This window comes from Manacus vitellinus, unplaced genomic scaffold (genome assembly GCF_001715985.3).
Source record: "Manacus vitellinus isolate BGI_N305 unplaced genomic scaffold, ASM171598v3 scaffold_13_pilon, whole genome shotgun sequence".
In the NCBI taxonomy this organism is placed as follows: Eukaryota; Metazoa; Chordata; class Aves; order Passeriformes; family Pipridae; genus Manacus; species Manacus vitellinus.
This window is the reverse complement of record NW_021938999.1, coordinates 3,798,250-3,824,339: the sequence shown is the minus strand read 5'-3', so window position 1 is coordinate 3,824,339 and position 26,090 is coordinate 3,798,250. Positions and strand designations below refer to the sequence as shown.

Genomic DNA, 26,090 nt, shown 5'->3' with positions numbered 1-26,090 from the left:
AGAGCAAGTGGGTAGGGGGGTGCTCACACAAGCTACCTTCAGTCTAACAAGGCTAATCTTCCTGTTTCTTCTCTCTTCATTGGCTTGACAGAGAGAGTCCTGCCATGGATTGCCTCCTGAATTAGGAATCAATCTTCCCTGAGCTGCTTTTCAGAAGGGACTCTGTCTCCCTTCCATAACCCACAGAGAACAGCAGGGGATTACTGACAATAGACTACTCTTAGTTCTTACCCTGTCACAATGTGAACACACTTAACTGCTCCCACCTTCCACATGACACAATTTCTGACTTTCAGATCAAAATACACCTTTAGGAGGAAAGGATGAAGACCACCTTGTATGCAGTTAAGACCATCATGAGAGGTCAATAACCCAGTAGAAACAGGACAACTATGAACAAGTGCCCTGCAAGTGCCCTCTCTCTCATCAGGCAGCTGCACTTCTGTTCTCAGGGTCAAGGTCTCAGATACCACAATTTCAAAAAGATTATAAACTCAGGCTGATTGGTTGTGTCCAAGAGCAAAATTTTGCAAGTGGATAATGTGCCACCCTGGCACTGTGACTGCCAGGGAAATAGTGGCTTTTAAAAGCAGCAAACTACAAAGTGTGGCACTTGTTCTGTGGCACCTAAAGCTGATGCTGCTGTAAGCACAAGTAGGAGCACACTGAGTGCTTTCTTTTTTAATGTTTGTTTCTAGAGCTAAAAACAGATCATGAACCATATTTCTTTGAGGGAGTCTTTTATTTGTTTGTTAGAAAGGTCAGGCACTGGGTCAGGGATAGAATGTTGTACTATCCGGTTCCCAGACACAGACCTTATTCCCCTGAGCCTTCAGCTATATGTAACATATGGAGCAGACAGTTTTCATATAGACTTTTATATGCCCAAGGAACTTTCATCCGGCTGTTGAGCTAACAAGCACAGTGCCCTTGATAGGATGGAGCACATAAGATAAAACTACATACTGGTTTTGAGCTTAATTTTGAGAATGGATCTTTATATTTCAGCGCTGGGAAGGTGATTTTACATCATGCAGACCATGTCCATATGGAAACGGGACATAGAATTTACTATTAAAAACTTTAGGGTGATACCAAATACTAGCCTAATGTATTAAACACTGCAGTGTATTTACATCTCTAATTAACTCAGTGTCACGCTATTACATACCGACATATCATCAATGCAGTATCTTCCCTCACCTGTGACTCTCTAGCTTAAGTGGCTCTTGGTCATCTCCATTCTGCCCTCTCCACCTCCTTGTCCACAGACACTAGAGTCCACTTCTAGCACATGAACTCCAGAGTTTTTTTACTGACTTTCTTTCTCCTCTACTTGGCTTACTGCTATTCTCTTGGCTGGTTTTAGGCAGCACTTTTTTAGAATGTGAGGACACCACCTTTTTTTTTTCTGAAGCCTCCTCCCTTATTCTGAGAGCAAATGGGGCCAAGGCCAGCCACCATGACACACTACCTCCATGCAAGGGACCTATTTGTGCAACCTAGTGGTCTCTCACCAGTGCAAGATGCTCACCATGTCACAAGCATCACCTAGTGCAGGTGACAGGAGACAGACCAGCACTACACAGCAGAACAAAGTTTACTCATAGTTTTCCAGGAATTCAACACAATACTGGCATAGTCAAATTTTTAAATTACCCAGAATTCAAAATTAACCAAAGCTCACATGTTTAGTTTTTCCTTCACTTCCCTGCTCCTTCAAAGTCCTAAAACAATATTACTGTTTCTCTCTGTTCTCAATTCTAAGATAATCCTCTTTTACTTTGAACCTTTGGCCTCTGTGGGCCAGGGAAGAGAAGTCATAGAATTATAAAGGAAAATGAAGAAGACTGCCATCTGTGTTTGATCTTAAAAACCTTAAAAACCAGTATAAACACAGATCAGTTCGACTAGTTTGCATTCACCAGCAGTTTTCAAAGTACTGAAGTTGCTCAATCATTTCAAAATACCAGTAAGTATTTCACTGACATGAATTAATAGGAATCTTGTGTTATTCTGGTGTTGTGCAGACTTACAGGTAGCTGTATGCCCGCTGTAAGATATTCTACAGCTTCTGCTTTGGCTTAAAACAGCCCCAGCAACACCAACCACTCCCCCTTCACAAAACACAGCTGTTAACTACTAACTGAAGAACACAAAAATTCACCAAAATTGTCCTACAACCGTTACTGTTCAATCAAGGTAAATGGTGTAACATTCAAGGACACACTGCTTCAGAGCCTCACACCTCAAAAAAGAAAATCAGTATCTGCTACATTACATTCCCCCTTTCATCTTCATGTCATTGAAGGCTTTCCACAGGCAGTTTTATTTCTGACAGCACTGATTTTCGATCGATCTGCTCTGGCCTGGATTTGAAATAGGATACTACATGAAATTGGATCCTGGGAGTCTCAAACATGCCCAGGCTTGCACAGGAGGTTAAACAAAAAGAAAAAAAGAAGGTTTTTTTTAAACACAGGGTGCTAGTAAAACTGATTTTAAGGTGTCCCTCCATTTCCCCTGACTGAAAGTAATATATTACCTCTATAAAGTTTTTTATACCAAGTTCTTGAAATTCTTTATTTATACAGTGCCACTGCTGCACACCTCAGTTTAGAAATACGCATCTTAATAGTCAACCAAAGCAATACAAACCACCAAAGTAATTAAGACTGTTTTAAAATTGGCTCCACTGCCTTTCCCCATACATCTGCCAAGCTAGGACCCAGTTCTGCAGTCTCTTCATGTCAGTGGGAGTACTTGCACAAGAATTTGAAGGTTTACTCCCTGAATTATGGAATGCAGCCTGCTTTATTGGAAAAAGGAGCAGGCATGACAGTGGGAGTGTGAAAAAGGAGAGGAAAAAAATGTTAACTGTAAGAAGGTAAAAAGGAATAAAGATCATTAAATGGGGAATGCAGCATAAATGAGAGAGAATAAGTGACATAAGGAGATAGCAGCAAAAGATGGTGTAGAAAACAAGGAGAAAGGCATAAAAGGATTGAGAGCTTATCCTGAGCGCTGTAGGGCTTTAAATGCATTTGCATGACATTGAACAAAGTGCAGGAGGAAGTGAAAAGATGAGAGCTTTATTTTCGATTTTATTTAAAAAGTAAAAATCACCCAAAGTTCACTTCCCACTCCTTTGTCATCCTGCACTGGGATGTCCAGTCCTCTGAAGCAAGGTATGAGAGGTTGTGAGAACTACTAGCATGGTGAGCCAGGCAAGCCTCACCAAGGCCCAAGTGGAAAGATCAGTGAAGTTTCTTGTGTGTCCTTTGATTGTGACTGATTTTTCCCAGGATGGCCCATTGCGCTGCAAATTTTATTCTTTTGTTTGTTTCTAAAAGTGCAAAAATGAACCACTACAAAGCCTGGTTTGAAGCTTGAGTGAAATTTCTTCTTCCCCACTGAGAAATGTATAAAAATCAGAAACCTCTTATTAGTAAAACAGTGGCCTGATTGTGCCTCTCGCTGGCCAGATCAGAAAGCATCACATCAATCCAGTGTTATAATACCAGGAATCTCTCATTTGCCCATCAAATCCAATGAACAAGACAACTCTCTGCCTTATTATAAGCAATATAAGAACACTTCTCTCCTTCAAATCAGGCAGAAGGGCTCTTCTCATCTTCAGTGCCTCTCAGAGAATCAGCCTGATTCCCTCCACACTCTCCCTTGCTTTCTCTGTAACCTGTCTTCCCAATTTGGAATTCTTCAGAGCTGGGAAATGGACCCCCCGCCTTGACTCCCATCATCTGCACCTTTTTGTGTTAGCAAGCCAGGCCAGCTGGCTGCCTGCACACCCAAGGAGCCCACACACTCTAATACTGTGCACTTAAAAAAAAAACACCAAAAAACCACTACCAACAAAAAAACCCCACAAAACCAACCCTCAAAAAGTGCAACAATATAGCAGGGTTAAGCCTGTCAGGTTAAAACTTGCTTCCTCCCTGTGAGCTTAACCTACCTGCTACTGCTGAGCACAGACAATTCCCTGGATGTAGCTGCTTTTCTGGCAGGTGAACCCCTGTTCTGCAAAGAATTCAAAGGTATTTCTAGGCTGGGGAAGGGTATAGGCTATTGTTTCTACTTCACTAGGAAAGATACTTCACTAGGAAAGATGTTGAGGCTTTCTTAAAAAAGAAACCATTCCAAATGGTGATAGGAGCTGGCTTTGGGCTGATATTGCCCTATCTTGCAGAGCAAGTCACAGCGGGTTCTGTAATCACAGGCTCTGTAAACACTGATTCCCCCCCAGCCCCCTCCACGGGACCATAACTTGCCCCACACTCCTGAGCAGAGGACGTCCATCTGCAGGCATTGACAGGGAACGGCTGGGCAAAAAACCAGATGACCCGATGGTCCAGCCAACTTCAGTTCTTCCCTGAGCAGCAACCTGCCTTTTTACTTTGGTTGGTTGTGTTTTTTTTTCCTTTTTTCTTTTCTTTTTTTTTTTTTTTTTTAATAAAACTGCTTTCTTTCATGCCTACATGGGCCATGAGCTACGGGAAAAAGTGCTTGTTGTTCAGTTCAAGTACTTTTTTTTCCGCCAGCAGAGGAAACCACGTTTGGATCCACACGAAGGGAAAGGCAATATTTATAAAGGAAGTTCCCACACTTCCTCTTCAAACAAATCACTTCTGGCTGGTTTTGCAATTACAGCTCTACCGTTAAGAGGGGGTGGGGGAATAAAAAGGCATCAGGCACATTACTTCCTTTTAAAGTCACTTGCCTCTGAAAAGCCAGCTTCCAGAGAGGAAGGAGTTAAGCACTCAGGACAAACTGTCAAGTTTTCAGTAACTAATTTACTCTTCCTGTAGGCCTGGAGGAAATCCATAGCCACCACAAATATTCCTTGCTCACTTCAATACTACTCGTTGTGGAATGGATTTTAATGGCCAAGCAAAGTGATCCAAACCACAGCTGTAATTAATGCCACTGAAACTGGCTCCACGTAAGGCTGGGAAGTGCCTCATGCCCTATCTTGGGGCAGTTGCTGTGGTACAGGCTGGCAGGGCAGTGGTGACATCAGGACGTCTCGGCCTCATACTTGTCCTTGTCTTCATCCTCAACATGGCATGTTGTGTTGCTACTGACAGGATGGACCCCACTTGCTGGGAGGGCAGCAGGGATTATAAGGAACAGAGATGTGCAGCAGGAGACGGACAGAGAAACAGGAGCTCGCTGCAGCCAGGGCTGGCAGCTGCCTGTGCTGCCAGCAAACTGAGCACACCAATGTAGGACCTCTGTGGGAGGATGCTGCACCCATCTGGAAGCATTTGCTCTCACCCAGTTTCCATCCCATGCTCTGCTCCTTAGGGCTATAAAGCTCTGCCACCACAAGCCCACTTGTTCATAGTGCTACAGTGTTAAAAGCCTCTCTCATCCATGGGAGAACAGTATTTGGCAAACAATATTTCTGTCCACACAAACAGTGGTTAAAGTCTGCAACACTAGCATAGGAAGTAGAGATTTTTCTGAAAAATCACACAGTAAATCAGCTTCCTATCTGAACTGACATACCTTAATTTCTTCTGCAGTGACTCAAACAACTAGTCTGCCTGAAAGGTTGGTAGTGCCCTGGTATTGAAATCTCTATTAGATCCACACCCAGCAAAGGAAGAATAAAGTTTCCCGAAACTCTTATCCAAAGCGTGGGAGGATGGAAAATAAGATCAGCATACCTTGCTGAAAATAGTTCTTGAGATAAAAGATGTGATTGCTTTGGCACTAACGTCTTCCTCCTCCTTCACTCAGCCACATTAAGGTGTGAATGCCTTAGGAAACTCTCTGTCCCTACTCCACACTTTTTTTTCATGTTTTATCTTAGATTTGAACGCAATTGAATTTGGACTTGATTAGCCTTTCATAAAAAAAAAAATTCCACACCTTCAAGTTACTAATTTCATTTGATAACAGCTGCAGAAAACTAGCTCCATATTTCTGAAGTTAAATCACTGCCAAATTCTGTTTTCCAGTGCCAGCTGCTCAGAATAAGGTTAAGAATTTACCAAAACAATTATATTTAAATTATTAATTAAAACTACTTGGAATATTATAATTAAAATCAATTAGTTTATGCAAAGGTATCTATAAACCTGAAACACTGAAAGAGATACTTTAGTTGATGAATAATTAATACAGTTTTTCATTTGTTTCACCTCGTATGCCAAGTAGCACAAAAGTAGATTAATGCAAGTGGGTTGCAGAGGTAAAAAAGAGCATTGCATGTTTATAGTCACTAAACTCTTTAAGTGGAAAGCCTGCAGGACAAAAAAATACCCCTGCAATATCAGGTTCAGAACAAACTAAAATACAGTTTTGACTGTCTGGATGAAAAAACAGAGAAAAGAAAAGAAAAGCTGGCTCTTCAGCTTGTTCGCTGTAGGTAAGCAGCAAGATCTGTCATCAGTTGTGTGAAGTTAGGTGCTTTTTTGAAACCTCTGTCTGCTGATCTGCCAGTAAGATTCAGTAAGAAAGCGGCTGGCCTGACTGCCCTCCTGTTTCTGGAAGCAAAACACCATGGCTTAGCCAATTACCTCTATGTTTTTACCATGAAGGCATAAGATTTTATGTCCACAGACACATTGTTTCCTCTCAGGCATCAAACGAAGCATTTTTCTAGTCTGACATGCTCCAAGTCTCTTGGCAAAGCACAACTCTTCTTTAAAAAACAGTGGGTTTTGGTAAACAGTGTGCAGATTTCCTGGGGATTACCAGAACTACATACCTCTTGTTAAAATGTACTCCAGTGACATGAGATGATGTCAACGGAAGAACAGCATAAATCATTAATTGCTGCAAAACTAAAAAGTTAGTATGTGCTATTTAATAACATTCCTTAACTCAATTATTTGGGATGGAGTGGGTGGGAATCAGCAAGCAATCGCTGTCATGACACTGGTCTGACACTACTCTGCTTTCATCCTACTTAACGATTTCTCTCCAGTGAAACCTTTACACCACTTCAAGGAAAAAGCTGCATTTGTACATATTTGTTTTTATTTTCAAAATTACTCAGAGTATCTCTCCAAAGAAATGTCAGAGATTAAAAAAGTATCTGTGGTGGGAGAACATTCCCTGCCTTTTAAATGTTGAATTATGGCAGAGAGCTAAGAAATTACCTAGGTGTTTGATCAAAGAGCTTCCCATGTTATCAGCTCCTTGGTGTGAGGCAACAATGGGGATATTTTCACATTGTGTAAACACTAACTTTGCAACACATTTCTGCTCCAAATAGGAGGTTCACCTGCCTCTCTCAAAACAAAACATACCTTTTCCTTCCTCATTACATTTGGCTTGTTGCCCTTTTTTTGTGCTTTTCCCCATAGCCTTCTCTATATCCTATCAGCAGAAAATGAGAGCGCAGCCAGTAACATTAGACTTGAACTTTCCACCTCCTGACATTACTGGACTCAAAAAGCTAGACAAAACAAGCTGTCCCATTTCTAGATATTGTCTATGCACTGATTTCAGAATATCTAAAACTTTTCTGGTCACGAATGAGAAATTATGTGGCTTCCTCCATGATAAACGATACAACTTCCTCCAAACAAAGCTCACCCAACTGTGTCACACAAAGCCTGCCTTGCCTTGCCTGGGACTGTCTCATACATGGAAAGAATACCATAAGACTCATTTTCATCTACCTCTTGGGGCACAGAAAGTGAAAGATTTTCCATTCTGGGAAAGATCTTGCAGCACCTCTCCTTGTTGAGTCAAAACTTTTGCACTCTTCCCAATTCTATGCCTGCAATCAATATGCACTGCCACCAACCTGTTAGCACATACTTTTCATTCTTTCAAACAGATAGAAATTTGGGGATGAATTACACTTTGTTTCACAGTCAGCCCAATCCCAGGCACAGTATTATCACCACAGACAAAAGAGATCTGTTTCACATGCCTATAAAGGTTTTTTTCTACCTTTGCACTGGTAAAGTACTCAATGGGTAAGACTGAGTCTTAAATGTTCTCCATACAAGGCAGACTTTTTAAAAAGCAGCACTAGCTCACTGTATTTCAAGTGATTTTTTGAAATCACTTGATTTTTTGGCTGAGAAATTCCCTCTATTCTGCTGTGTTGGGGCCCCTGTGTCTGCAGAGCTGCATGGAGCATGCGTGAACTGAAAGTGATGACAGAAGGGCAACGCAGTGGTCTTACTGGCATGAAACCTATTACTTTAGTACCCTATGCCAAAAAACCTCTCGACATATTATGGTCTGGAACATGCCTGTGTTATGCCTATGGCCATAAACTGGACAGTTTTGATTTCTGGGTGTAGGCAGTAGCCAAGTAACTAGAAACAAGTAATTTTGCCTCCACTTACAGTGTTATAGTACAATGAGATCCTAGGTGGGTGTGACGGCTTTCCCCCTCTGTAAAGAAGTTGCAGTTTTTCCTCAATAGTTTTCTGTAGAAATAGCATGCTAAGACACCACTCGCAGTACAGCCTTGCACTGTAGGGCACACAGCACTCCATGGCAAAGCCCTTTCTAATTGGCACGCCTATCTGCCCATCTCACTTCTGAACTCCCAAAATAAAAGAAAGTATTAATCCACATCTTCAAGAATTCAATAGTCGTCTAAGCAGAAGGTCAGGTACCTAATGGGCTGTCAAGTTCAGACTGTCTAGCCCTCTGTCTTCCTGGCTCCCCAAGTTCCCAGGCCTTGACTGACAGTCCTCTGCAGCTGGGTACTTTGTTTTCCTGCCAAAGCACTATGAAGGTTAGAACATAGGCGACTGCTTTGCAAATTTAAGTTGGGATGACATATTCTGGCTTCACTGAAGGAGAGAGGGGGAAAAAAGCAGCCATGAAAAGGTACATGGCAAGTCCTGAGAAATATACTAAGGATACTTTAATAGAACATAAATATACTTTCAGATGTCTGCATCATGCTTTTTGATCGAACCTTACTATGACAGCTATAGTTTTAGGATACCTCATAGCAAGGATTACTGTGTGGAAACACTATGTGGCACAGAATAGTATTGAATATTTTATATATACATACATATAATATACTAATAAGTTTAGTAGTACTAAAGGTAGAGTGTATGACTGCACACATTTCCCAAGTCTTTTTCAGTGTCACAGGTTATGAAGTGAGTTTGAAGACTACAGCCTGGAACGCAGACACATTGCTGCAGCTCCCAGAAATTTCCAGGAGGTGCACAGAGGAGGGAGCCCCTTCCAGATATGTTGGAACACAGTCTGCTGCATATACTTCTTTTGAGCAGCCTCATAAAACCAAAACATTTTTTTCAAAGCAGATCACAGGTCACGTAAGCCTCCCAAGGGATATATTGGTTACAGATGTTTTCATGTAATAAAATATTCCACTCAACTGCAGTATTTCTAACTGATAATGCTAAAAGTAAATTACCCATGTCTAATGGTTATGTCCCCAATGTACTCCTTACCATGGTAAACACTGGCTCATTTGTTACCATTTAGTCAACATAATTTTTTTTAGATATATATATACATATATGAGCATGCCACAAAGATAATATATTTCAAGTTTGCAAGAATACTTGAACTTTTCAATAATATATACTTAAAATTCATTTTTTGCATATTTCTGGAATAAATTATACCTCTAAGTTCCAGCATTATCATATCAATTTGCATTTAAAATTTATCTCATTCTTTAAACATGACTGATTTTAATAATTTTCCAAGTTTTAACTCTTGAACTTGGAATTATTAAAAAAAAAAAAAGTCACTCGATTGTCTGAATGGTAGGAGGCTAATAATGAAACATCCAATTCGATGTCCTTCTGGCAGAGTTGTTAGGAAAGGAAAGGTCATTCTGATGGTATCTCTAAAATGATCGTGTAGTTCAAAATAAAGAAAAAAACTTTAAAAAAAGGAAACGGGAAAAGGAGATTATTCTCTCCTTTCAAAATATGCTTACAATATAGCACTAACAAGGATGGCTATGAAAAAGGAAGAAAAAAATTTTTAAAAAGGAAACTTAAGTAATCTTTGACCATAACAAAGAGCCTCCCTCAAACTAGGGAAGCTGGTGCTATTGTAGGGGACTACATCTCTATGAAAACTAACACTTCAGCATTTTTATTTAGAAGATTAGCTCATTAGGCTTGAGATATTCATTCCTCATTACTCTCCATATTGGACCATCAGGATACTTCTGCTTGGATTTCAAATACTGGCATTAAGGACAATGAAACAAAGTGGCTCCTGATGTGGTATAACTGTTTCTGTTGCCACTTCACGGACAAAATCAACACGGTCTAATTAGGTTTTTGTAAGACTGAAAACAGCTGGGACAGTGTTCTCTGTGGCAGGAGACATAAGCTACTCTAGCACTACTGATGTTATATCGAAAGTCTATTTTTAAGAAAATATGAAAGTTAGTAAAACTTGGAAGTGGGCTCTGTTTAGATTAGATTAAAGATAAAGCATTCTTCTTCATACTCTACAATGCCACGATCCAGGTATTCACTGTTTTAATGCTAAAGTTCAATGTTTGGTAAAACATCTTATCCTTTCTGAGGTAACTGTAATCTCCAACCTTGATAAGCAATTTTTGCAGTTATCCAATTCAAATCTATGCTTGTGCTTGGTAAAGACAACATCACTTTGCATTGCTGCAGTGTCAGAAGTGTGCTTTAACCACCTGCTCTGGGGGGGGGAAATGCGGGAATATTTCCTTCTATTGCCCCATCCCAACTGAAAGGATAATTTAATCTGCAGCAAATCATTTGAGGAAAAATGTAATTCAGACTGATGGAGATGCTCTCTAAACAAAACAAGGCTGAACCTGACGTGAATACAGTGTTTGGAAGAGGTGGACTTCACTTTCGCTTCAAGCAACATGCCAGGAAAGCTTTACCCAGCAAACATTTTTACCATAGTTCTACTAGTCTGCCTATTATTCTACTTCTCATCATCATATTTGATTAGCTGTGTATTTATTCTAAGTTTGATGCAGTAATTACGATTGCCACCATGTACAGGAGGCAATATTAGTTCTCTGATGGCTCTGGCATTTGGGAGGGAAGTTACGCAGCACATGAAATGTGAAGCAACAGCCTGCCATATCATGGCTCAAGATAACATCCAGCATAGGAACAAAGCACTGCTTTGTGACAAGTCATTTGCTTTCTGAAAAATGTACAATCCAGTTTTTCTAAGCAGACACTCTCACACAGAAAACACAAGCCCAATCTCCTGATATCTGAATTTTTTAACTGATTTAGCAGTTTTTAGGGTGGTATGATTAAGCAGCAGTAAGGACAGTGGTTGCTGTGCAGCAGTGACTTGAAAACACATGACAAGTCTTGCAAACTCAAATGTTCCTTTCCTCTTCCCTTAAACAGAATCTAGCAGGGTAATCTGGCATAATGGGAAAAAGACTAGCTTTCTGGAATTGAAATCACCTGGATTCAGAAGAGGACCTGATCTGCCAGCACTGCCCAAGGGAGTTGTGTTCCTGCCGAGCAGCAGGAGGCTGTCCATCAAGCACTGGCTACCACAGTATGTTCCACGGCTTTCCCTTTTCCCTCGTTATTTTTGCTGGATGCCACAAAAACCCCCCTCATCTAGCTGACATTATTCCGTGGGCAGCAAATCCCTATTTATTTTAGCCCATGTCTAATGTGAGTAGCAGCAAAGAGCACAAATAGAAAAACCTTGAAGCTCATCTATGGGAGTGGGTGTAAGGAAAGCAAAACTCTTGAGAGATTCTGTAACTCCTGACTCACATATGAACATACAGATTGCAGGTTGAAAAATTATTATTTTGAATTCATTTTTTGGCATGTTTTGTGATATCTTTATCTTGCCCTGGTTGCTTAAGGATAGCATCCAGAAGGCACAGCTAAGATGTCCAATAGTGTCACTTGTCTGTGGCTCATCTGCCTCCCTCCCCTGTCCCTTTTATCTATGAAGTCGATATTATATCCAAAACCCCACACTGGCTTCCCTGAATGTTTTAGTTTTCAAATAAATGCCTAACTAACTCACTCTTTATTATAAACCATTGCATGCCACAAAATGCTCCAATTAAAAATGGAATGTCTATTAATTTAAGCCCAAAGGTTCTGCAAAGGCAACTTTCATGAATACTAAAAATAGAAATGCATTCATAATTTTTTCTTCACTTTAATTAGGGGATTTTTTTGGCTTAAATTTAAATATCCCTCTGCAGTATCTTCAACTGCATTGCAGTAGTAGAACCCCACACAGAACACAAAAACCACAAGATGAAAGATGAGTTGCCTTTTTCATTCTTCCTCTCAAAGAGGAGTATAAAACAGAGTCATGCATCTCACAAAATAGAAATATTGCAATTAAATAGGAGAGACTTCAGAAAATGGGACTCCCAGAACCAAATAATTTGGTTGATTTGTGTATAGATAGATCTTGGTCCTTCTCTAATCTATAATCTTAAGTGATGTGGAAGAAAACAATACTATGGCAGTCAAGGTGAAGGTAATATAACTAATGGTATAGCAGCCAGACTAAGGGCTGGTCAGTTCAAAATGAGCTGAAAAATATGCTCCATGTAGCTCTTTGAATGATGTTACTTATCGTAGTCACAGAATGCAAGGTCATGCTTCTTCAAATTCAGGTTAAACTTGTAAGGTGGTGAACTAATCTAGAAAGCAGTGACTTGAAGAATGACTTCAGGGCCACAGTAAGCCACAACTAAAACTCTGGCAGGGATGCAGTGGCTAAGAAAATGAATAAGATCTTTCAATACATGAACCAGGGGAAGTCACAAAGCAGAAAACATCATTATAGCATTTCAGAGGAGCATTACCAGGAACAGATGAAGTTGAGGTTATCCAGGTTAACGGGGTAGTAAGCAAAACAATGCTAAGTGATAGTCATGGACCTGCTGCCTGCTTTGCCTATGTCATACCCGAACGTCCTCTTGTTACTTTTGGCAGAAGTGTCAGTGGGAGGAAATGAGGAACCAGCTCCTTCCAGTCTTGGCCATGCTCTCTCTCCTTTCCCTCTTCCACAGCTGGGTTAACAACCCAGATCTTTGGGGTGAACTCATTCTACCCTCACTCCTGGAGAGGTAAAAAAATTCAGTTTCCCTTACACTGCTGAGATGCCTGTGATTGAAACTATACAAGCATACATGGCCCTGTCTGGCATCCACACTGCACAAAACATGATGACAAATTGGAAAGGATTCAGGGTGGAGCTGAAAGAAGGATTCAGAGTCAGGAAACGATGTCCTAAAGCAAGAACCAGAAGTAATTCAGTCTATTTATTTTCACAAAGAGAAAGTTCATAATGGCTTGATCACAGTCCATAAATACTTACATTAGTGAGAGATGTTTAATAAAGGGTGTAACAGGACAGAGAGTCAAAAAACAGAACTCTGAGGAAAAAATCAGGATAAAAATGAGGGGGAAGTGTTAGAAATGAATGTAATTAAGTCACTGAAGCCTTTCAAACTTGCATGCAGTAAATTTGCCATCACCTAAAGTCTTTAAAAGAAAAAAAAAGAGAGTGGATGTTTTTTTAAATTGGTATTATCTAGCTCAGGCAGAACTTTCAGGCTAAGTGGTGAATTTGTATAAATATATAATACTATAGCTGACCAAACTAGATGAACACTATGTTATAAGACCTATGATCACATATTAATTTCTTGAGTGGACCTAAAAAAATCTATTTTTTCCTTTTTCTGATTTAAATGGATACACCAGCTTTGCTGAACCCAATCTGAACTTCTAACTTGAGCATTCTGCTGTAGAAGTGATACGTGGCCAGTTTCCTTCTCTTCAGACACTGTGAAGAAGCAACTCAAATACTGAGACTGTGCGCAATTGAATGCAGTAAATTTGCATATAAGACGTATCTGTAAGTTTTCAAGCAGCTCCCCTAATCCTGGAGTCTGAAAGCACTGGCATGCTTTCCAGGGCATTTACAAACCACCTTGGATTGTTCCAGCATGTAGGATTAGATGGAGGGCAGGGGCTTACCTAGAGCTCCTTGTCCTGAGCCAACCCAGTTATGCTAAGCAGGACAGTATGGGAGGTATCTTACTATTTAAACACTTTTTGGCCTCAAGGTAAATAGTTTCACCAGGACTGGGGCAAAGCAAGACAGCCTGGATATGTCCAGGTTCAAGATAGTTAAATTCTGTATCTTTGAAATCCACTGTAAAATTACTACAGACTTTAGTTTAATAAAGGTATTAACATCCCAGGAGTGATATTATGTGATGACAGCATTTCCTAGCAATCTGTGAGCTTTAGGAATGATGCCATTATGTGTATAGGAGAGAGACTCAAAAAAGGCACTTCCCCCATTCTGGTTCAGCTCCTCTGATCAATCGTTTGCAAATCCAGAGTCCTTTATTCTCTCTACCACCATAAGAGGTATTTATTCCTGTTTTTATGATCTCAGGATGGAAAAATATTAATCAGAACCAGCAGCAACAATTTCTATTTCTTCTAAATCTGTCTGGCATTAAGTATAATTACATAAATAACTGGAATGGCAGAAACAGACAATTACTGGCTTTGTATGGGTATTGGAAAAGATTATACTGTTTTTATCACGTCTCTCAAATAATGGGTATCTTCCGAGTTTACTGTCAAAGAGACTGCTTGCTGCTTTAATGCTGATATGAAAATAATCTTGTAAAAACAGTGAGAGGGTCTTTCCACATACTTTCCACCAGGAAAGATTACTTAAATAAACCATTTAACCTGCTATTGACCTAAAATCTAGTTATATAAACGTTTTAAAAATTACTTATCCATCCTGAGTAGATAAAAGTAATCTAGTGAAGTCAAGGATAACATATCAAGTCCCTTAATGACAGTTGCATTCTCTGCAGCCTCTATTAGCATATGATTTTTCTGCTGGCAAAGCAGATTCAAATGAACTGTAAGAACACAGGTATTCCTCTTTGAAAAGACTGTAAAAAGACAGACATACATAAAGGAAGAGTGAAAACCTGCAAAGAGCTCTTGCAAGAGGATCCTCAACCATTTTTTTTCCCAGTTTTCCATATAGTTATTGCTATATCTTTTTTTTAAAACCAGTAGTCAAAATTATAGAGGCCATATGGAAGTTGAATATACAAATTGTTGTGCTATATTGTGTCTACCAATACCTGAGCTAACATCATCTCAAAGTCAATAAAAACAAGCACATATAGCACTTGCTCCAGATTGTTAAACAAATGCTCAAAACCAACTGAGACAAATTACACCCAACTCATTGTGTATGCACTGGAGATACAAAGCATTACAGGCATCCCACTGCAACATGGGCATGTTTATCAAACCTAACAAAGGTTATCCAAGGAAGGCTGACAGTGGCTTCATCTACTGAAAAGTCCCCAGTTTTTAATATGCTGGGTTTGTTGGCATTGCGATCGACCGCTCCACTCAGCGGTGTGTAATGAGAAGAGCCTCCCGGGCGTCTTGACTCTCCTCCCCTGCAATCAAGGCGGTGATGCCAGATGCAAGTTTGGAAGACTTCAGCATTTTGTCTGACAGCATAAATGTTATGCTTTTTCATGAACAGCAGTCATATGGTCTGCTGCATGCTTTCACCACCTGCTTATATCAGGCATGTAGGATGGGACGCCTATGTTTCAGTGACCGAGCTGGCATTCATCTAAAGCTTTAGCTGCTACAGTATCATCCAAATCTTTAGGGTTTTTTTGCCAAACAGATCATACTTGCAGCATTCCCCTTCCTCACTTTAAGGAAACAGCACCTTTTCTACAGACTCAAATAGCAGCCATGTCATCCACATCAGCACACTAGAAAAGTTTAAGATGCCATTAACACTGTCCATGCAACTTCACAAGGCTGCAGCAGTCCCAGGAGCTGTTTCCCGGCCATATACCTGCCCACATGCTGCAGCAGTAAAGGCTGAGGCTTGATACCATTTTTTCCATACATGTAGATCTTTATCCCTTCTACTTCCTTTGGGACAGTTTTATAAAAAAAAAAAAAATAAAAAAATCATTACTAATTTCATAGTCTCATAGCCACATATATTTCTGCTTCCTGATGTGTTAAAAGAAAAAACAAACAAGCTCTTGATATTTCTGTCAATAAAGACACACTCAGGATCAAAGAAATAAAAATGCTAATTATGGTGCACTCTGTAACACCTCTCTTTCGAGCCAAGTGCTCTGATTAAGTTAACCATCGTGCTAATTACAATAGTGTTTAGCACAGCTGGGGCCAAAGAAAAGCTGCCTTCTATGAGAGCAGGGTTGCTGGCCTCAGAATGAGATCAAGCATATGTATACTGTAATAGAATACCGAATAGTGAATTTTAAATACTCAAAACCATGTACAGTTTCTTTTATCATAAAAAACCCCAACAAGTGGACATTTAAAAAATAGATTTTTTTTGGTCATGCAAAAAGTGCTGGAGTCAGAAGCTGTTTGCGCAGGAATTAAGTTACTGCCTCCTTAGGGAACATACAGCAAGATAACACATCTTTGCAATCTAAAGGGGAGCCCACTCTTCTGCATTTTCTCAGTCAATACCACACGGCTGTGAAGTATGCTGGTGATGAGAGAGGAAGGCCACTGTACTCTATACTTCCATTCAAAATGGAATGAAGTAGCATGCAATTACTGGAAAAACCACCTGCCACATTTCAGCAGCACATTTGGATGGAGAATGGGGGTGATAGTGCCAGTGAAAAATGACATCTGAGTGTAAGTGAAAGTTAATCCTCCCCACTGATGCCATGGAGAGGAGAAAAACGTAATAAATCAATAAATCCCCACAGCTCAGAAAATTGTATCTTCAGTGGATGCTTAAAATCCTTGTTCCACACAACATAATTGGAAGAAAGAGATTTTTAAATGGTTATGTAGTTATAACCATATCTTCCATTCATCACTTCCCTCCTTGAAGAACTCATCAGCATTTACTGGTGGTACTTTCTGGTGCACCTGCTTGAGGGATAAGCACTACTTACCACGAAGGAGCTAAAAGGTAAGAAAATTGCCTTCGATTCAGTATCCCTCCTCAAAATGGCTATTTTGTACTTAGTCTCCCTGAGAATTGGAGTAGCAGCAGATGAGCAGACTGTTTTTCAACGTGAATTCAATCATTAACTCTGAATTATATAAGTCATCTAAACACAATGAGGCAACTAATGTTCCTGAGTGGATATGTACTTTCCAAATTCCAGGCATGTTCAAAATACTCCTGTTTCACTGCACAGATTCAGCAATCACTGACACCATTAGTATGGGCCACATTCCTATTAATTTCTCATGTATTGCTCTGGCTCACTTAATTATATACACTCACATATATATTTTAATAAATATAGCACTGTTTTATGCAAATTGATAATCTAAATTCCTTACTGCTTTGATAGGGTGGTAAAGGTTTAAGTGGCTTTAGTCCACCGCCTAGGGAGAGAGGCTAATTACTGCTCTGGTTTGGGAAGTAGAGCTGAGAGGTTTTGCGGAGGGAAAACCCAATAAATTGGCTGAGATGTTAGAGAAGGCCAAAACCTGGGAACAGCACCTCCTGACAGGGTGAAGACTATGGAAGTCCCATTGTCAATATAATTATCAAGAAAGCAAGTGTCATGATGCCATGTAGCATTATTAAACCTCTTGGACAGGAATCAGTGCTATTTCAGGGGTCTGTGGATGGGGTTTAGAGCTGTTCACGAGGGATTTCAGCCAATCACACACATTAAAGAAATATAACAATACAGTGAAAAAAGGGCATTTTAGTCCTCTACTTTTTCACTGACATCCTCAGATGCATGACCACCTAACAGAGTATAATTCCATCTGCCTCCTGCCTTGCTGGCAGTCACAGATCCTTCTAGATGTGGTTTCTTCACTCCAGCACATTGCTCTGCATCCCCTTGCATAGGTGAGGGAGATAGGTATGGGAGGAAAAACAGGGAGGGAAAAGTGATATCTTATTATCGCCCAGTCCTTCCCTCCCTCAGCTGCTAATTAGCAATGGCCAAGCCTTGTGGAAAGTATTACAGGGTGGAAGCAGAGACTACAACTGTCTGGTGAAGAGTAATGTACAAGACTGGTTCTTTGGCTGTTGTAATATTACTTGCTGCTCCACAGTAAGGGTGACAATACTACTTTATATCGTATATATTTTCAAATGCTTAGGTAAGCTAACACATTAGTTCTTATTTACAGTTTGGATTTCATAACAAATTAATTTCCACTCTATGCATGCATACAGTTAGGACAGGTGGAAAAAAGATTATGCAGTAGATACTCATGTACCATGGTGATGTGCATACTAGGGAAAAATAGTGAAATAATAGAGGAAGCAGAAGACTAAACTGCATACTATAAAATATTAAGAAAAATAGTTTCCTGGGATGACTTTATGTGGGTGTTTGCATTGCCTGCACCCAAAATGCTCTGAAACTACAGGTCACATCCTGCTGTTACCTTTCCTTTTAACCCATTCCAAAGCACTAAGAACCTGTCAGTAGGAAATGCAAAGCAAAGTAAATAGATTTGCTTAGTTTCTTTTTCCTGAGTTTTGCTACAACAGTGTTTTTTGACTGAGAAAAAAAATGTTGCTGTAAAAATCAACACTGTTATGTACTATCTAATTGTCTCTTTTCATCATAAATTAATCAGAGGAGCTATTAAAGCATAATCACCAAAATACCTGGATTTGGTTGAGGTTTAGAATATTAGTTACACAAACTTTAACTCTTGAAATAATAATCAGCTAATGATATGTTCTTCACTTGGGAGTCAAACACTTAAAACTGATGTCTGACAAATTGAAAGCAATTTCACATTGAAGTAAATTTAACAAATTTCCCAGATGTTGCTATAGGAAGGAGATGAAATGACAGCTACAGCAGATGCATTCAGGCACTTACCATAAAGTTCCCAAGAAGGAAACACTTTAAAAGGAAACTGTGAAGAAAGGAGAAATCAGAAGCGGGATGTTTACAATCCCACTGAGAGTCTTCATCAGAGCATCTCGTGGCTCTGTGTTATTTCACAGGGAGTAGTCCACATTTGTGTATGGGAAACACTACGTAAACACTAGAGTGAAATCTGTCTTGTTCAAAGGGCGTTGTGTAGTCAGGAAGAGCTGCCCCTCCCTTCCAGGTAGGGAGAAAGAAGATGAAAAACAAGGCCTATTTTTAATACTCGTTAGTTTTCAGTACTTTACTGTGGCAGGTCTCAAAGCACATCTAGAATCTGGAAATACCAACCTCTCCCTCTAAAGTAGGTTCTCCAGTACGGAGAAATATATATAATTGACTTGGGCAAACGTCAAAAGCTAGCAGCATTCTTGTGTGAAAACCCTCAGGAATACCTTTCCTTCCCTTCTTACCCAATTACTGCCACTCCACTTGAATAACATCTTCTTTTACCATATTCCAAATTGAGTAAAGAGCCCATAGGTTTAGGAGGATAAGGAGGAAAGGAAGTTTACAGTTTTGGGGGGGATTGTATTACTAGATCCCAGAGAAGCCTATACGCTCACCTCTCTCTACTGCCAGTCGTGAAGGGAAGCCCATGCACTGGGTACACAAGCACAGCACTGCCTACAGACCAGCCACAAGTGTTCTTCTCACGATATGGATCAGGAATTCTCCATAATCTCTGCACTTTTACCTCTCAGTGGTTTCCTCATCCACCCCTTCATCTAGATTCCTGGAGGTGATTGGATTACTCTTACTTCCAAATGATGGCCATGTGAAAGAAAGAAAACTCTCTCCGTGTTTGACTCCAGTCTCCAGTATCACACACAGATCGTGGTGTTACACTCTGGACTCACTCACAAGGCTTGTTCATATTGGAATAACAAAGCTGGCTGTGTTCACCTGTTTCATTAATGCAGCCATTATATTTCCCTTAGCCACTTTTTTTTTTCACATTTTCCACTAAATTATCATCTGATAAATTAGAAAATTGCTTTATTGAAAGTAGCGATTATGTCAAGTTTATCTTACTAGGATTACACATTTTTTACCGTTTACTTGGAAATCTGCTTTAAAGCCCAACAGATGTTAACTTTTCATGCTTGACTAACAAGAGCATCCATTCCATTCTCATCTGGTGACCAAGGCAGCATATCAGAGGTGAAAACCCCAAAAAAATACTTGAGAAGCACAAGGGGGTCCAATTTTCAGGGGAAAAAACCCACCTCAAAGTCAACAATGGAATGCCATGAAGAAAGAATAAAATCCTAAACCAACAATAATCTTTGAAAGTCGTTTAAAAAGCTCAATACTTTGGCTGGGCTGTTACTGCTGCAACACTGACTTCAGATTCTTGGGACATACATGTTTTGCTCTCCTATCATTTGAAAGACTAAGAATTTTTCTAAATTTGGTAGCTACAAACAGAGCATAATAAAACAGATTCAAAAGCTCAGATGTATATTTCAAAATGCTTTAGTAGGAAAGTTGAGAAACTGCTCTAGAAATACCTTTCCTGTTTCACGCTATCTTTCTTTGGGTATATTCAGTGGTATAAAAGTAAGAGGTAAACCACAGTGCCAGAATATTAGACCATCTCCTCCCTTTAACTGCAAGGTGAAAATAATTCTGACCAGTTCTCCCATTTTTAAATATATAAGGCAGTGAGAAAAAACTATTCCAGATGAAGCCTTTACCAACACCTTCAGCTCCACAAATATCAGCAATCTGTAGGCCCCTTCTGTGAGACCCAACTCCAGGCCGATTTCTCAAGCACAATGTGAATTACTGAGGTCTGAAACTAACAACATCATTCAGAAGTGGGTCACTTCAGCATTCCTCAAAGGAATGGAGGGAAGAAGCCAAACCCCTCCATTCTACTACCCCTCTTTCTTGTTTTAAGATTTCAGGAACATGCCTCAGACCAATGGATCCAAATTTATCCAAACTTAAATAACTGCTTTGGCCCACTTTGTAAAAAATAAAAGCTAACCAAATAACAGTGGGTACACCAGCTCTTTCTCTGCAATTCTCTCAACACATTTTGCAAATGAAAGAAACCATATTGTTTCCAAATATTTCATTCCAATCCAGCAGTTCAGTAAAACAAGGCACAAGCCATTTTCTCTAATGTCACCTGAAGCTGAAAAAGAAGTGGTTTTGAATGGGAGGAGCACACATAAACATGCAGAAAAGAAGACAGAAGACAACAAGACCTCTAAACCATTTCACAACACTATGAATTGTTTTATCTTCAAAGTATGGAACACTGATTATAAGTCTGATTGACCCTTAGTGATAGTTTGAAGTGCCAATACTCGACAAATTAAGCCATGTATCAAAATACTCACTTTTGACATTTTAAAGCCCTTAAAAAGAGGATACCCTACACCTACCCACTTAGGATGATGATTTATTGCACTGTCTCCTCCTCACTGTCATAATTTATAAGAGATGGAAAAAAAGCTCAAAGGAGGATGTCACTGAGCAAAACTGAAACGCACAAGTATGTTTTCTTTTAATAGTAATTTTTTTTTTTTTTGGCTTGGGTGTGGATGCATTCCCTTTTATATGGAATAAGGGGGTCCTCTGAAAGTTGCTATGAGCATATCACTGTATATTGGATTATAGGGTGACCTTTCCGTGGTAAAAGCAAAAGAAAAATTTTAGTCTCTGGTACCAAGACCTATAAATGCATTTCCTTGCTTTTACTAGGCTATACTAAGTTCATACACATAAAGGAAGGACATTACTCTCAGATAACAGAAAAAAAAGGAAAGCAAGAACAAAAATTGAAGACTTCACTGAAAACTTTAGTCTGGACAAACAAGTGATTAATTTTTACATCCAGAAAGGTTAATGTTGCCAGACTAGCATGCATGGTTTCTTACTATGAGGACAAAAGAATACACCACAAAGCCAGTAGCCCACGTATCGCAATTGGCAGCTGGCTTGAAAATGCTCGAGTTCAATTGATGATGAAGAATGAATTACCCTTATGTTTGAACAAAAAAACCCCTCAACCTGATCTCACCAGGCCAGAAGCACAACCACAATCCAGGCTCAATGTGTGACAGCACACAGAAAGCGAATTTCAATTTATTCTGTGCATTTGAGCACACACAAAAGCCTATATGGTTCTCATTAAAATAAAAGATATCTTCAGTCATCTCGAGGAGCACAGAGTGATTAGGTTCTTACTCTCATTCAGAAGAAATAATTTACTCTCCTGCTTGTGCTTCCTTCTGGATCTAGGACTTAAATCCCTTATGCTATTTTCATATCTACAAACAAATCACCTGTAGATTAAAGATCTCCCCTTATTCCTTCCACATTTTTTTTAATGGAAATTTCTTTGACAAAGTGCAAAATACAAAGCATTCTCTCTGAAAGAAAGAGCACTGCAGATACATACCACTTTCAGCAAGGACATTCAGACTCAACTTTGCAAAGTTTACTTAGATTAGCTTTACAATGTTCTCAAAAAGGAGCTATAAACCTTGCATGAATGGTGGCTTTAGTGGTGGCAGAGGTTTAACAAGCTCATTCATTCACGACCAGTGCTTTGGGGTGCTTGCTTGGACCTTGAAGGAGCAGGGGTTTCCTCTGCAGCTTTTCTCCCTGCTTTTCAAGTTGTCTGGCATCTTCTCTTTGCATACCAGCCTGACCAGTGAGCTGGGCTTGTCTACCAGACCCTGCTGAAGCACACTATCAGACAGAAGGAACAGAATATCTGACAAAAATAATGCAAAGGATTATCTTTTTTTTTTGCATTCACAAGCTTGCTCTTATGTATCTCTGTGTGAAAAAGTGATTGCAGTGTAAGTACATGCAAGGCAAAGGTGGTGTGAGATGTTTTATCTGGACCTTATGCAGGACCAGTTCAGGCAAACAGTGAAGAACAAAGCACTTGATGGACAAATAAGGAGAATAGGTATCTATTTAATATCAATTAAGAAAAGACACTGAGGAATTACAAGAGAGCTACAATTAAGAAGTTCTAAGGTGACCACTTTATTTTGGTGCTTAGACCCCTACCTATGCAAGCTTTACCTAGCCAGAACATCAGCATGCCCTGCAGAGGCTGCTGCTTGAAACACTTTTCAAAATACTATGCAAATGAGTCAGAAGGGGATGAGAGACAGCAGGATTCTAAGAATACAATGAATTAAACATAACTGAAGTGCACACAACAGAAATCAAGAAACGGTCCATTTGCATCAGCTGTAGGTGTTTATGAAAGAAAATTATGTCAGTGTTCGTCATGTTAGAGGAAGCATTCTGACTTCATTTGTAATTAAAAGGGAAGTTAATTCCATATAGCTACTTTAAAATTATGTAGTTAAAATTTAGGCAAACTATTGTTTAAACTTAATTAAAAGCCAGTGATTTTATTACTCTGCACAGAATCAGAATCTTGGAAAAAACCCCTATGAAATTGAATGAAAATTTTACTTTCTCATTCTACTCCCCTCCAGCAAGCTTAATTGAAATGTTATTACTAGGTTTTTGCTGACATATCTTTTAAAGGCAGGACAAAAATGCTGAAAAAAGTGTGCTTGACAAGAAGGATAATCAGTCTTAGTTAAGTCAGACATTACCAAGAATTGCACTCCTAAATATTAAAGAGAACATTAACTTAGCAATGAATTTCAACAGGAAGTATTTTAGTGTTTTCAGCCTGCAACAAAATAATTAAGAACAAAAAATGCAACAATAATATCAATTCTCACTGGAACTGCTTTAATGGGTCCTTTTTTTTTTGGTTTCTCAAACAAACAGATAAATATCTTAACTCTCCAATAGCACTTAAGTGATTTATAAGACTCTGAAGAAAAGAAAAAACCTTAAATGAAAGGAAAAGCCTAGATAGAATTTGTCTCACCACTTAGAACATCAATTTTTCATTAGGAGAGCCAACAGTGGTTCCAGTGGCCACATCGACTTCCATCAACTCCAGAAAATTATTTTGCAAAGTAAGAATGCCCTTGCATGTGACAAAGATGCATTAGGTCTCTCCTCAGGAGTTACATACGAACTGTATATTCCAGTGATACTATAGGAAATCTATAGTCTAAGACAGTTCTCCATAGCCAAAGGTATGCCTTGCAGCAAAACAAAAAAACCCAGAATAAAATCAAAGCCAGAAAACAGATCAGCAAGCGTTAACTAGCAAGCAAACTACCTTGAAAGACGTAGGAGAAATACTAAGATACCGTGCTGACCACAGCAACACGGTTATTCCATCCTGAAGGCTGAGCCATGGCCTTCACCTCCATGTGGGTTACTACAAAAGGCAAGTTATATTCCAAAAGGTATTTTTTCTCTCTCTCTCTTTTTTTTTTTTTCTACCAGTGAAAGACAAAGCATTGCTTTCTCTTCCCCTAGCAAATAGCTCAGAGCTGGAATGCAGAAAAAATGTCTCAAAGACTCCTCTCTGCTGGAGGGCTTAGCAGAAATCCAGCAGTCTCAATATAAACCAGATGTGTCACAACAAGTCTTGGGTGGAGAAATGTGTTCGCTCAGGGTCTGAGAGCACTTAGGAGGGACTGTTTCCTACAATACAGACACAGTAATATTAAAGAAGGAGGGAGTAGGCTCAGCAAAAATTTGCCAACAGGACTGATGACGAGTTTCTTTAAAGCACTCCCATCATTCATTTTTCAATATTTTTACAGGGCCCTGATGAGATATACACAGCATTTAGCTTGTGTTTATTACATATACTTTCAAAACTAAGAAGGGCCAAGGACCCCAGCGACTTGAAGCTTTTCCACAAGGGCAAGCAAGATAAAGCACGTGATGATTTTGTTAGGAAAATTTGGAGTATTCTCAGGTTGACTATGATCTTCAAGTTACTTTGGCTTCCTCAAGACCAGAACACAAAAGCCAAATTTAATCTGGGTAAGAACATCTCACTATCTGCACATAATTCAGAATTATTCTCTTATGATGTACACATGCAAGGCACTTAAAGAATATACGCCTGCCCCAAGCGATCCAAGAATCTCATCTTGAAGTAATTAGGAGTAGGCAAGTACTTAGGGAAATTAGTCATTAGTTTGCAAATCCAGAGTCAGTCTCTTAGTTACAAGACTCACATTGGTTTAGTTCACTCTTTCCCTACCTCCTTTCTCCCCACTCCCCGCCCCCCTCCCCCCGCCTTTTGCCTAGCATTATCCAGACATAGGGATAATGCTAGACAGTAGCAGAAATTTGGAAGTCCTTGCATAGATCATCCCACAATTAGTTTCATTAGATGATGTAGAAGGAAGAAAATGTTTGGGAAAAAATATTTCTAAAATGAAAAAGAACCAAAGTAAAGAAAAGCAGAACAGCAGGGACACTCAAAACCAAAAAAAGCTGGAAATCCAGGGTGTAACAGATGTCAGGAAAGAGGGAGGAATAGAGCAGGGAGAAAGACACAAATTTTTATCTACCTCTCTGCCCCCAGTTTTGAATTTCAAAATGACATCCAAAGTAGCTCTATTCCAGACAATGTAACAAGAACATCGACCAACCTGTAGCAGGCAATCTCTCTTTCCAAAAACTCTTTGCACACGTTTCAGGCCCAAAACATGGAAACCAGGCAATTAGCAAATGAGAACCTCTGTCTGGAGGCAAGCACATTCCAAATCCTGCTGTCATATGATGTAAATACACAACTACAGCAATGCCAATGAAGACGCTAAGTGAAAACCACCACACTGCTGTGTTGCAGGCTGAACTTGACTTTCTTGCCTCACGTGTCTATCGACTCAGCATTACCACATCATCCTACTTCTTTTTTTGCATAAAGGGGAAGCTTATAAATATGTTGGAGGAATGCTGGATGTATCTAGGAGAGATCTGTGGTTTCCCACGAGATCCTGAGCCTGTCTATGAGGTTCCTACGTGTTGTGGTAATGGCAGCCATAGCGAAAGCATGAGCAGTACTCTGCTACTGGCCAGGATCCCTCAGCTGACTCAGTCTGCAGTATATTGTAAAATGTGAGAGAGTCTATGTGGTGTGACAGTTGGAGCTTAAAAAAAGGCAGGTATGGCTGTGCTGGGTAATTGGTGAGCAAGTGGGCAGGAGAGCCTTCGTGCCAGGAAGAGAAACTTAAGTGCTTGTAACATTCCTTATCTATTACTTCACCAAGGAGCTGAGACCAATCCA

The 26,090-nt window shown here is 39.7% G+C and overlaps 1 protein-coding gene across 3 annotated transcripts in view; it reads right to left on the bottom strand.

Moving 5' to 3' along the window:
* Nucleotides 1-26,090, bottom strand: part of PLXNB2 (plexin B2) — a 262,983-nt gene that overhangs the window by 121,086 nt on the left and 115,807 nt on the right. The window contains exon 1 of one of the 3 annotated variants that reach the window (XM_018067991.1): nucleotides 37-53. The exons of the other annotated variants lie outside the window; for them this stretch is intronic. The gene's annotated coding sequence lies outside the window, so the exon portion shown is untranslated. Of the gene's footprint in view, nucleotides 1-36; nucleotides 54-26,090 lie in introns of those variants that run through there. 3 annotated transcript variants of the gene reach the window in all.